At 34.1% G+C, this 13,601-nt stretch overlaps 1 long non-coding RNA gene across 2 annotated transcripts in view; it reads right to left on the reverse strand.

Moving 5' to 3' along the window:
- Nucleotides 1–321: 321 nt before the first annotated feature.
- Nucleotides 322–13,601, reverse strand: part of LOC110475290 (uncharacterized) — a 31,163-nt gene continuing 17,883 nt past the window's right edge. For both annotated transcript variants that reach the window (XR_013340163.1, XR_004148419.2), the window contains exon 3: nt 322–502. This is a non-coding gene — a long non-coding RNA (uncharacterized LOC110475290). The remainder of the gene's footprint in view (nt 503–13,601) is intronic.

Raw genomic sequence — 13,601 nt, forward strand, 5'->3', positions numbered from 1 at the left:
CTTATTTAATGAGAAGAATCCCCAAGAATTCAAACATGGGAGAGGAAGTGCAAAAAGTATGGGACCAGAATCAGTTAGTATTTTTCCTTATAGGAGCAAAATATTCTAAAATTGTCCCTATTTTGTGTTTCTTCTCCCAAAAGAAGCAGTACATAATATAGTGTGCAGTAAGTAAAAACACTAAGTTTTATAAATAAATATAATTTTTCTTATTTCAGCTCTTGAGTAATCTTGAAAAAATACTTGAAAGAAAAGAATTTTTGAATGAAATAACCTTGAAAAATTACCTTGAAAGGCGCTCTTTTTTTCCTCTTTTTTTTAATGTCAAACCTGTGCTATTAAACTGATTCACCTGTAAGCATGTTGATTTGATTCAAATTTAGCAGAGAATAACAATGCAGATACCAGAATTTGGAGAAGGCTTTCTGACTTATCCAAGAGTAAACTTTTCATTGGAATGACTGTCTTCCTTGTTCATCTTGTTCTGTGAATGTTGAGTTATCTGCAAAAATAAAGGTTGAGTATGTAATACCAAGATGTGCTTAGTCACTGCTTGAAGAGCTAGATTGAAGGTCTATCTGCTATGCCATGCTGCTTCCTCCTTCAGTGCTCAGAGGTTTATCTTTTTTTTTTTCTTTTTTTGTTACAACTCATCTTTTGAAAAGAGGTACAGAAGTCCTACATCTAGAATTTGATATCTATTTTGGTAATTGGAATTTTCACACAGATTTATAGGAAAGGTATTACTAACAAAAAGGATGTTATATGAATGCTATTGAATATTAAGAAATGATACTGCTGTGGAGTTAGAAGTTCAAGAAAATAAATCAGAAATGTTTTAGGGATCAGCATTTTAACTTTTCATGTTTCTTTTTTAAAACTGCATCAATAATTTGTAATCCAGAGACCATAATCTCGGCTAGACAATCATGTATTCCTGAAATATTGGCTCAGAGAAAAACCCATCTGTTACCCATTTCTGGCACAACTTGAAGTAAGAGCATCCAGAACAGGCTGTTTCCAGTTCTGGGTCAAAGAACAGGTGGGGAGACATATCCCGTGTTGCTATCAGTGTGGACCCTACCCTTATTTTTAGGGAATGCATGAGAAGAAATTATCCTCTTCTCTTGATCTTGTTTGCTCAAGAGTTTAGGGAGAGATGCTCAGTCCTTCTAATGCTGTTTCATTTAACCAGTTTGGAAAAGTAAATCAATAACTTAACTTATATTTGAAAGCCAAGATTTCCCTGGGTATTGGCTTACATCCATTGCAAACATCTGGCATCTGTGATTGTGTAGGAAATTTCAACATGAAAAAAAATGTAGATGTATTACTTTCATCTCTGATTCTCACACCCCACCACTAAAGTGTCCCTTTAGTACTATACCATACCAGTCATAGTCCATCCTTTTCACATAAGCCATCACCTCAGAATCAGTCTCTAGGCTCTTCCATCAATCCCTGTTGTAGACCCTTCACTACTAAAATCTGCTTTCTGTCAAAACAATCCAAATAAAAAAATGTCCAAATATCACAAATTAATGTCATACTGAAATGTCTTGGCCTTAATTTCAGGATTTGGAAAAAAAAGAAAAATCTTTCATCATCCAGTTAATCAATGCTGCTTGATTACTGTTATCTTCCAGTTTAATCACACAGGAAGAAAAACAGCATCATACCCTGCAATGACCTATACACTACTAATTCTTTTAAGTTGTATGTGCAAATTGGCAAGACTTGTTTTCTCCCACATAGTATTCACCTTGACAGAAATGGATGGTAGCAAACCACCTAAAAGTTATATGACACTTCTGATAGGAAGGGTTCAGTTCAATGCTCCAGGAATTCAAGTTTTTGTCCTGTGGGCTATAGGCATTGTGCTCCAGCTATGGAAAAATGAGTAATTCAGTTTAGTGATGGAACCATTAATACAGAGTTTGGGATCATGTAACACTACAATTTTTAAAAGGACTCATTGGGTTTATGGAAATTTTGGCATAATTTTGTGAACATCTAATTATAAAGGCTAATTTTGGAACACCTAAAATCCAAATGACAAAAACAGCTTAAAGAAAATCCACATGTGATCCATGTGAAAATGCCTTTTAAACAGGATTCTTTTCTGTCTTAGTCATATAAAATTAGATGATTAGGTGATTTTTTGCAGTTGTGTGAGTTTGTCCTTGAAACCTTTATGCACAGGATAGCTGTCAAAAAGTGAGACAGGAAGGAGAAAATGTGTTTTTGATTATCACTGTCTGGGAGAATCAGACATTTGATGTTTTCAGTCAGGAGACAAAATCAGTTATTTATAACTTTTTATGGAATTTTGCACCATGTATTAATTTTTATTATAATTTATGGGTTTTTTTCCTATTCTATTCTAATGAAGCAGATGTAAAATATTAAAAAGCAAGTAGGTATCAGCCACCAGGGATATTTTAGTTAATTAAATTAATGTATATATGTGCTTTTGGATGAGTGTGTTCAAAGGGCAGAGTGAAAACAGATATCTTCCACTCCTTTGTTGCATTCTTCTGTCCGACTGTGTAAGCAATTCTCTGAGGAGGCTGTTGTATTAAAATTCTACTTCTGATTTTGTAAGGTTGCTGCAATTGCAGAATTAAAGTTCTAGAAATCTACTAATGTTCAAACTTAACAGACAATGTTATTTACAATTTTAACACTCTGTGAGTTCAATTAATATCTTATTTTAGAATCTGAGTGTGATGGTTAATGATGAGTCTTTCAGTATTACTGTAGCACTGCTGTCCTACAGTACTACCATTAGCCTGCAATGCAGCAAATTGTTGACAGCTATAACAAAGCATCACATCTGCCTTGTGAGCTCATGATGCTAAAAGGCTCTCAGTTGCTGCATAGACAAGCAAATGTTATTTCTGTTTAATACTAACACTCAAAACAACCTGATCAATTGATCACCTGGAATTGTTTTACTCAGTTTGCTTTCTTAAGGAAACCTGGGAAGTTTATTTACCTGAAAAATATTTGAAGATCTTTGTATTTAATTTGGGCTATGATCCATGAATGTGTGAAAAATTTGGTGATTTCTTTGCCATGTAAGTGATCTTTAGTCGCAGGGTAGCAAATACTAGCTACATGACATGTTGCTGCTTTTTTACCTCATTTCCAGTCAGCAACTGTACAAATGAAATGCAAGAGTTGCTGTATATCTACTGATTTTCATCTCTAAATTAATGTAATCTGCACTGCTGCAGTCATTCTGTGAATACAAGGCTGTAAATTTAACTGACTGCTTTTCCACAGAAAGCTGGTTTGTTTGAGTCTTCCCTGTTTATAGGTACATAAATTGAATCTTAGTCTTATGTGCAAGCATCACTGCTTTAAAAGTTATAACCAGCGCAGATTGGAATACTAATTCACTCCTGCACATTTAGTTTTCATGTCAGACAGCTACATATGTACAGTGGCTTGCAAAAATGTTCAAATACCACAGTAATATCCTTAAAAATAGGACACCCTAGGAGAGGCAGTTTTCCATAACATTCAATTACAGGAGCTGCTAAAAACTAGAAACTAGTCTATAAACACTGTTAGTCTGAAGTGATGGAGCAACATAATTTCATTTGGTTTATTTTTGCATTGGTCTGGGCAGTATTTTTATTGCCCCACTGTTGTAATAGTGACCTCACCTTTGTTGTCATTAATAAATCTTGTTATTCCTTTTGAAAAAACAGAAATGGCTAATACTTTTAAAGTATTTAAAAGTAAAGATTCATGCTGTAGTCCTTCCTTTGGGAGCACCAGAATTAATCAAGAGCAGAACATAAAGATTTTGTTTTGATAAAAAAAATTGCAAATATGAAAACACCTCAAGCTGCAGTTTCAAGTACTTTGTCAGCTAGCACTGCTGCCTCAAGCAGCAGTCCTGACCTCCTTCTCTACCTGACAGCTTATTCTCACCCTGCTTTGCTTCCTCCCTTGGGCTAGCTGAAATGCTTGTGCTGCTGCTCATTGAACTAGGTCAGGGAACCAATCGGAGCTAAAACTGCCTTTTTTTTCCCCTCAATTAATTTTAACTTAGATCAGATTCTCAATTTGGTTCACCACAGGATTGAATGAGCAGGAGAAGGCTGCTGGCCTGTGAGAAAGGAAGGGAATGCCAATTCATGTAACATAAATACTATCTTAAACTGTGGCTCCAAATCTATTTTATCTCATTCTTGCTGTTCACATGTATAGAAATTTGAAATCTTCTGTTTGAGCTCAACTTCTTGATCTAACTTTTGATTAGCTAGAGTTTTTTTTCCCAGAATAACTAGTGAACCTTCCCAGCTACCCCTGCCATCTATAATCAAAAGGCATATATGTAAACTGTATTATTCACAGTAAAGATACAGTAGTATAGTACACAAGAAAAAGGTGTTCAGTCTCATGATATCAGCAAGTACTTTATAAAGATCCTCTCAGACACGCAAGAAGGTCCATTTTAAAACCTGTTTTTCTTCAGCTCTCATTAGCTTAGTTAAAGGACTTGTCAGCTCTGATGGAAGTTGTCTTCTAGGTCTATGGCTGAAAATATTCTTTGCATTAAAAATGAGAGTAACAGTTTGGATTTGAACCCTTGTAAGAAATCAATAGTGCAGTCTTACAGAAAAGCCTAGGAAGCATTTAAAGCTGAGGTATTAGTGTTCTTTCAGAGTGTTAAGCAATTTAAAATAGTTTCAGATAGTATACTTTGTTTATGTGGCAAAGTTTTGGTAGTAAGGGGGCTTTAGAGGTGGCCTCTGTGAGAAGAGTCTAGGGACTCTGTTTTGGGCACAGTTTCAGCTGGCTCCAAAATGGACCCAGTGCTGGCCAAAGCTGATCCCCATCCCCATCATTCTGTGATAGCATATTTAGGGCAGGTAAAAAGTGCTGTGCAGCAGCGAGAGAGAGAAGTGAGATGAATGTGAGAGACCCTGAAGACCCTAAGTGAGAGAAATGGAGAATCTTACACAGTCTACAGAGGAGGCTATAGTGAAGTGTCTGTTTCCCTGTGGTGAACCACCCTACAGCCTGTAGAGAGCTTTGGCTGGAGCAGGGGGATGTGTTCATGCAGCAGGAGGCTTTCTGGAAGGAATGGTGGCCCATGGGGACCCATGCTAGGGAAGTTTGCTTCTCAAGGACTGTAGCCCATGGAAAAGATCCATGAGGAAGAAGGGGGAAAGTGTAAGGAGGAAGGAGTGGCAGGGATGAAGTGTTCTGAAATGACCATAACCCCCATTCCCCATCCCCTTTGTGCTGTTTGGGGTTGGGAGGAAGTAGAACAGTGTGGAGTGAAGGAGTAAAATTGAACTAGTGAAGTGGGGTGCAGAGAAAGAAGACATTTTTAGTTATGTATTTCATTACTTACTGTCTTATTCTGCTTTGAATATAGATATTTTTTATTGAAGACTTTTAGATTAGTCTTCCTAAAGTTTGTTTTGCCTGTTATGTGATCTCTCTGTCTTTGCCTTGATCTGTGAGTTTGTTCATCTTGTTTTCACTCTATGCCCTGCTGAGGAAGGGGAGTGGGAGAGTAGTTTGATAGGCTACTGGCAACCAGAAATTAACTCACCATGGGTAGTAATATTAATGCAGAGTATATTTACAGTATTTTGGTGAATTGGTGTTGTAGTATTTAATATATTATTGTTCATTCTACAAAATATTGTCTGGTTTAGAGTGAAACTGTACTAGTCTTCTGTTTCTGTTAGAGATACTATTTGGATTGAATTATGATTAAACTATCTATTGAATTTTTTATTTAAGAACAGCCTGGAAGTGATTTTCAAATTCTGTTTTTTCCAAGGCACTTGTGTCTTGAACAAAAAAATAAGGTAGCTCCCATGTATCATATTTTCCTGAAAAATATGTGTTTGCTGCATGAAAATTTTCATAAATAGAGCTTCCTTTTTTCAGCTTAATTTTCCGATGCTTGAAACCAATTTGAAAAAAATCCAGCAGCCAACAAGCAAACACAAAACCAAAAACGCAGAACAACAGAAACTCAGGGAATTGCTTTGAACTTGAGTTCAATGTATTGAATTTAATTTTGCCCCAAATCCTCTCCTTTGAAGGTTAGAGATTCAAATAGTTCATATTTAAAATATTGTCTGTGGCCTATCCCTATGCTTTGTATAATTTAAGAAGTAGAAATTAAAAAGGAGGCCCTAGCAAGTTAATACAATAAGGACTCAAGTCAAAGAGATATTAAGAGCATTATGTCTGTCATCCAGCACTTCATAATTGAGAAAAGAGTATATTTGCAGTCAAACTGTAGAATAACACTTTTATAAGAGCAACCCAACTACATCATAATGATTTTTCAGCTTGACAAAGTTAAAATTGTATTAACTTGTTTTGAAATTTGTAGTTCATTTAAATGGTGTTTCTTGAGCCTCTGCATGAAAACTCAGTAATGAAAATATTGTAATGAACAAAATATTTTGGAATTAGTCTGATTAATAGCCTTAGATTTCATGTCATCAAAGGCTGATGACAAGACTGCCCTGGAAATTTTTATTTTCAATAGCTGAAATACAATTTTGTTGTGTTTGGTTGTTCATTTTTGAAAAACATGTCTCTGCATGTTTGGTTAAAACCTTTTTGTGTTTCCTCCTTGAGATGAGATGCTAATAAAGCTGTAATCCAAAGCCATTGCCCTTGGGTTGCCTGGATAGAACCTTCAGGTAGGAATATATGAGGGATGAGGTGATTAGCTTTTTTTCTGACCATTTTGTATCAATATACATGATAGAAACCATATGAAAATGTTAATATATCTTGCAGCTTGAGCAGTAAGGGCATGTATTAATAATGAGGGTAAAAATTAACATCCCTTGTGAAAAGAATGTGAGGAATTTTTGCAGTGAGTTTGTGAGTTGTTTTTAGTAAATACCAGTTAAACTGTCTTCACAGAGGGGTCTTTTTCAATTTTTGAAAATGTGGTTTAACATACTAAATGAATGTTATCAATGCATTATCGCATATTGTAAGAACACACCACTATAACCTCCTTCATGCATTCAATTTTAAAACTGCTTGCATCAGTTGGGGTATATTCTTAACTACCAAAAAACTTTAACAAGTGTGTGATTAGTGCTAATGCTAATTGGCTAAACAAGTAGGAAAAAAAGGGGTTCTTGACTTCTAAGGGACTAATAAACTTACTTATATGTTCTGATAAATAGAGCCCTCAAAGGCTGAATGGACTGGAGAGTAATTCAAATAGAGTAAAACTTCCCCTCTTTAATTTAGAGGATGAGAACAGAGCTGAAACTCTTATCACAGATAAGACAGAGCTAAGCTCTTCAGCAAATGCTAATTGTCAGTGCCTTTCATATTAGGTACAGAAAGAAATGGTAATGTTCACACATCTTACAGGCAGGTTTCAGGTCTCTCTCTTGGAGCATGTCTGTAAGGTTTCAGTTCTGCAAAGGGGCTTGTAGCCAGACCAAAATGAACCAGCCCTTTCAGTCCAGACTAGGCTAACAGAGTTTGAAAGAACTTGGGACAATTCTCTAAATCTGAAGAAATACCTGAATAGTCAGGTAACTAGCAAAATTATAATAAACTTCAGATAAATTAAAACTGAAGAGAGTGGCTGCTAAGTGTGTGGTATAGAACATGTATTTGAAAATATACAATTGTTCTTTAACCCCCAGGTCATTTTGTTAGTTTTTTTAGTTTAATTAATTGTGCCTTATTTTTCCATGTTATCTGATAATCTTTCTTAGAAAAAAAGTCTAGTTTTTATTATTTTATATTAATATTAATTTATATTAATAAAACATTTTATTATTTTTATATTAATATTTAATAGCTAGAATATATTTTACACATTAGTTATATTACAAGACAATGAATGTTATTTAATCACAATTATTAATTGCAAAAGCTGTAAAAATTTCACAATAAAATTTAAAATTGCTTGTATATGAAATCTAAAGCACTTTGCTTGTAAAAGCTCACTTAAGAAGCTACAGTGATATCTTTAGGATCCATGAAACCTGAGCTGTGGTGAAGCAATGGCACTGAAGATGTATCCAAGAGAAAGTAATTAAAAATGTTCCTTCTTAGTGAATTTTAAAGGGTTTTTTTTCATTGTGGAGTTTAATGGGATCTTTCCGCTTAAATATTCTTTTGTATTCAATAGTTCTAATTTGTCCTAGGTTTAAGGAACCACATCTACTTTATATTATCTGACAGATTTTCAGAAGACTGTTAGCACAGAAAGGAAATTCTGACTTTTTTTGTATAAACAGCAAGAAAAATGGAACATATAAGTATTTCAATGCCTGCATTGGCTTCTCTTTCCCATATCAGTTTTGGAGATTTCCTTCTTTACCTGCTAAACCTGTTGTCTTAATAAATCAAAAGTGAGGTAAGTATAAGTTACTTTACTATAAGTATAGGTAACTATAAAAATCCTCTTTCTTATCAGAATGAATATGACAATCATGAAAGTGGTATTGAGCCTAATAGTTACTTTATAATTTGGGAGATGAGAAAGACAGTGTAAATTTGATGGAAATTTGGTAGCAGGCAGTTAAGTGATCACAGTGTGTTTATTGTGAGCAACTATGGTCTAATACTGTTGCCTGAAGGAAGCAGAAGGCAGAACCTTAAAAGTATTGCTAGAGGATGACTCCAGTCTGATAACATAAACGAGGTGCCTTTTTGAAAACTCAAGTGAGTTTAAAATTCAGATTAATTAAAAACCCTAATTGTAGATGTTACTATTCAGTTTTTCTCTGTGCATTGTCACTTTTCAATCTTTAAAATTATTATTTTGAAGAAGAGATGTGCTGGCCCATTATGAAACTGTTTTTTCAGCAAGTGAATTGTGTCACTGCTTTTCTTTGGGTTTCAGTTCCTCTTTAGTAGTCTTCAGGTTTGCCCAGATCCATCCATAGGAACATTTCTGTAATAAGACTGTGAGAATTCTTCCCAGTTTCCTCAATTTAGTGTTTCCTCATATTTATTGATATTAATGTGGTGGATTTGAAGACCTTTTCTCAAGATATCCTCTAAAGCTTGTGTTGTCCTTCCAATATTCATTTGTGTCAGCATAACTGACTGGAAAAATTGGATTCTGAATTTTGGAACTTATATATCTGCAACATCCCTGAGTCAATATAGATGAAACAATATTAGGAGGTTTTCACCACTTGAGATATTAGGAGTTATATGGAAAAATAATTGGAAATTTATCAGTGGAAACTAGATTTGGAACAGGGAACTTCTAATTAAATGCTTCAATTGTTTCAATGTCTGGTGACTGTGCAGAAACTATAAGGACTAACAAACAGAAGACAAACCTGTTACACAGGCTCTTTGAGCCATGCTTTTTCACAACAAATGTTATTTAACCAGGCATTAAAGTACAAGATAATTTTGGAAACATTATATATTTTATAAATGTTCACTGTTAGGAGAGTAAACTCATGAGACAATTTCAAGTCCTTTTTTTACCAGTTAGGGTAGAATTATAATTGCAAGACTTCTCTGGGCAGGTAAGGCTTTTTAAGTATAATATTTCAGCCATTAGTTAAGGCAGCAGTTAAGGCTGAGCAAATGTGAGGAGGTGAAAATTTGGGGAGGTTTATTTTATAATAAAAAATTAAATCTGTGTAATGCCTCTGCCAGTCTGATTTATCTTTTTTTTTTTTTTTTTTTTTTTTTTTTTTTCAAAAAAAGAACACTTCAAAATTCTTTAAAAGCTGTTAAGGTAAATATTCAGGCTTATGTCCTCAGAACTTAGCATTTGTATGGCTTCTTATGTAGCAAAAAGTAAGACAGCAAGCAGTCACCCCAGAATCAGTTATTTTCTACATATTGTTCGGCATATTCGTGGGGTAATGCTGACCTTTAAGACCACCTATGAAAGGGTTCTATAAATCCTATTCATAGGCAGCTGCTATTATAACATTAAAAAGGAAACCGCTGTCCAATATAGATTTTATTTCTCCTGTCTGATTTCCTTGCCCAGAAGACTGGTAATTAAAGTGATGTGTGCTTTAGTGCTTTTACACTAATCTGAATGGTGAAATTAGGAGAAAAGATCTCTTTGGTTCTGAATGCAACCTGGTACATTACTTTTTCTATGCTGCTTATTAATAAATTAAATACTCCTTAGTGGTGCAGAAGCAGACTTGGGAATTCCTTACTTCACTAGATTAGTCTAACAGAACACTTAGAAGTCACAGAAGAATTCCCAAGAAACTGATGATAAAAACATATGGATAAAAAAGGACAATATTACATATGTGTTTATAACAGAAAATATGCCTCTTCCTATGACAAATGCAAAAGGGCAAAACCAGCAGAAAAGAGAAAAAGATCTAAAAAAATACTGGAAAGATAAGTGCATAGTGAGTATTTCAAAACCCAGGTGCAGGTGAATGAATTAGAGGTGATCAGCTTTGAAATGAGAAGCTCAGATGATATGACTACAAATGACAAAATACATAAAATGGAATGCAATTCTAAGTGGGCTGAAGACTAACATGGTAATAGCATAGGAAAAGGAATTTTGAAAGCAAATTTTGAGGTTTAGCTTCTGTTTTTCTAATGTAAGAATACAAAACAACTATTTTCAGGTGCAACAATAAGGCCAGTAACAGCTAAAGATGCTCTCTTGTATTGTAAAGCAAAATACAGTAAAGAGATACTTTTCTTCTTTTTGGTTTAAATAGGTGCCATTTTAAGGTTTTACCTTTGAAAAGTAAAGACAAAAAAAAAAACTAATGTTGGCTTATTGGGTTCGCTTCATAGACTTGAAAATATTTCTGAAATCTCAAAGATTATTGCTGAAATTCTTTCTTCTGTAGGTTGTGGGTGATATGATATCTTAATCCAACTGCTCTTTGTGCATATTTTACTAATTACTATGCAAACTATTTTCTAGATACATTAAATTTGTGACTTCTTTTATTCTGAGCTTTGAATTTTGGCATGATAAGAAAACAATAAAGCCTTTGATCATGAAAGTCTCAAATACAACAGAAATGTTCAGGATGTTCAAACATATGGAAGTTCTATAAACAACTCCAAATCTTCTGTGGATATAATATCTACATACTTATTACCATTTAGTGCAAAAGTACAACTTAAATGCTTTAAAATTTAGAAGAATAATTCAAGGAGTACTTTCAGGAAATGTGATTTTCTTTGCTCCATTTTCTTCAAAGAAATGCAAGACTTGAATATTAACACCACCAAAGGAATCAAAAAGTTGGTTGTGATGGGAAATCTTATTAGTAAACAAAAGCTGCATCTGAAAAATATTGTCATTAAAAGCTATGTAGTATTTAATTAAGTCTGATATGAAATTTAGTGCTAGAAAGTTAATGACTAATGCAGCTATTTCACAGAGCTTGGTTACTGCAGGCTCTGTAATGATCTCCTTTGCTTCATGGCAACAATGAAATTAACCTATCCTTTGTCCTGCAGGTGTTGTGCTCTGATAATGCATATCCTCTACAAGTATGAGCAAATTATTTGCTTTGCATACAAATTGAGCATAAGCTGAATCTATATGGATAAGAGAATGAGCACTTATATTTTTGAACTAGAGGATACACACTGGAATATAAGTCACAATTCAATAAGCTGGCATCTTGGGTGACTTATAATAAAGAGTACTGGTAAGAATTTAGATGATTATTGGCTTTCTGGATTTCTACTTCTATGATTCTATAGTCTTAAAACATTATTGGACATAAACCCATAGGTTAGCAAAACTACCCCCTTATTTCATCTTATGGCTTCCAAAGGACAGGCAATTTTAAGTACAGTGGTCTGGAAAGCAGTCTGAGGAGATGAGGGAATGGGTGTAAGAGGAAAATGGTTAGGTCTTGATTATCAAGGTATCTACTGGATTAAAGGCAGAGTGCATTTATAATTTGGATTGAAGAACATAAAAAGGAGCTCCTTTTATGGAGCTCCTTTTATGGCATGGTGTCAGAAAAACACCATGAGAGTATGGGGAATGAGGCAACATAAAATAACCTAGTGTGGCTGGAATAAGTAATATGAGAATTCATATACTTAAATAAAAGTTTAAATTTTTTGTTCATTCTAGTGACTAAATTGCTTGTGCATGTCTTATTGGCTGCATTATCAATAGATATATTTGCAGTAGAAATTGTGAGAGTTGATTTTGGTTTCACTGTAAGAATGAAATGCCAAGAAAAGTTTAAGGATGCTTCCTCTTCTCTCTTTTCCATTTTTCCAGGATTCTAAAGGAATGCGGCAGGAGAGATGACAGACTAACAGAAGATTTATAGGTTTTAGCAATTTGTTAAAATTGTCTTACTGTTCTCAAATTAGGCTGTTCCAACTTTTTTCTTCCTCCTTGTATGAAAAACAGGCATGAGGGAAAGGTGGGAAGTGCTTTCTATCATTTCCAGAACAATAATTACTGTAGCCAACCTAACTCTAACACTTATCAGTTGGACTGTATAGACCAGTTCAGTTTGCACATTTAGTAACCACATCAGCAAGTTAAAAGCAGCATAATAACAATAAATTTCAGAAAGCAGTATGCTTGACTTATTATTACAAGCTCAGCCTAAGCACCCAGTTTCTGTTCATGCCATAAAAAGGATGCATAAACTTGGGTATAAACAAATATTGATTTTTTTTTTTTTTTTTGTATAGGAGGTAATTATCCACGAATGACATTTGCAAAGACTAGCTTAGAGTCAGAAAATGAGTAGGAAACCATTCCTTTATATAAGCCACCAGTTTAATAGGACAATACTGTATAATTCTGTATGCCAAAGTCATTGATATATAACTGAAGAGGAAATTAGATGCAGGGTTAAGAAGCATGTAATATAGTAAATCTTGGTCAGCTTTTATTTATTCTGGACACTACTTTTCTGTTATTCAAGGATTTTTTCCTTCGCATACATTTAATAGAAAAAAACTCTTACAGGAAAGAACAGTTGTGTAAAAGTGTTTGCTTTTGGTTTAATTTCCCAATATAGAAATGATATGAAGGAACTATTTGATAATAGACCCAGTGAGAATGCTGTTATCCTTAAAGAGGTCTGAAAATTAGTAAAGGAAGACACAGAAATCCAGAAAATCCCTCTGAAAAAGGAAAAATACTGGAAACCATTTATTTTACAATGATAGCATATTTTTTGGTTGGAAAACTTCACAATTTTTATTTCAGTTAATGCTTCCCACCTCTCATACATGTCTGAAACGGAAATCTTGAAGTCTATTATTAGCGCATAGAATTTAGATATCTCACAATTATGGCTATTTCTTAGAAAGAGGGGTTCATGAGAACTGAAAACAAGAAATATTACTAAAACTTGCAGTGACTTTAAGAGTGTCTCAAATTTTTCAGTGATTGTAGGACAAGTTTGGTTGATAAAGAAAGTAAAGTATATTTGTATGCCTCTGTGTGTACTGAGGAGTAGGAGAAAGAAAGAGATGGTTCATAATGCAAATATCCATACCTTAGTTCAACAATTTGTATATAAATTATAATACCTGAAATATTTCAGTATCTAATATTAAAGCTTTGTGGGAAGCTCCATTTCAAACATCATATACATCAGTAATGTAATGGTTGC

This window comes from Lonchura striata, chromosome 6, assembly GCF_046129695.1.
Source record: "Lonchura striata isolate bLonStr1 chromosome 6, bLonStr1.mat, whole genome shotgun sequence".
Classification (NCBI taxonomy): Eukaryota; Metazoa; Chordata; class Aves; order Passeriformes; family Estrildidae; genus Lonchura; species Lonchura striata.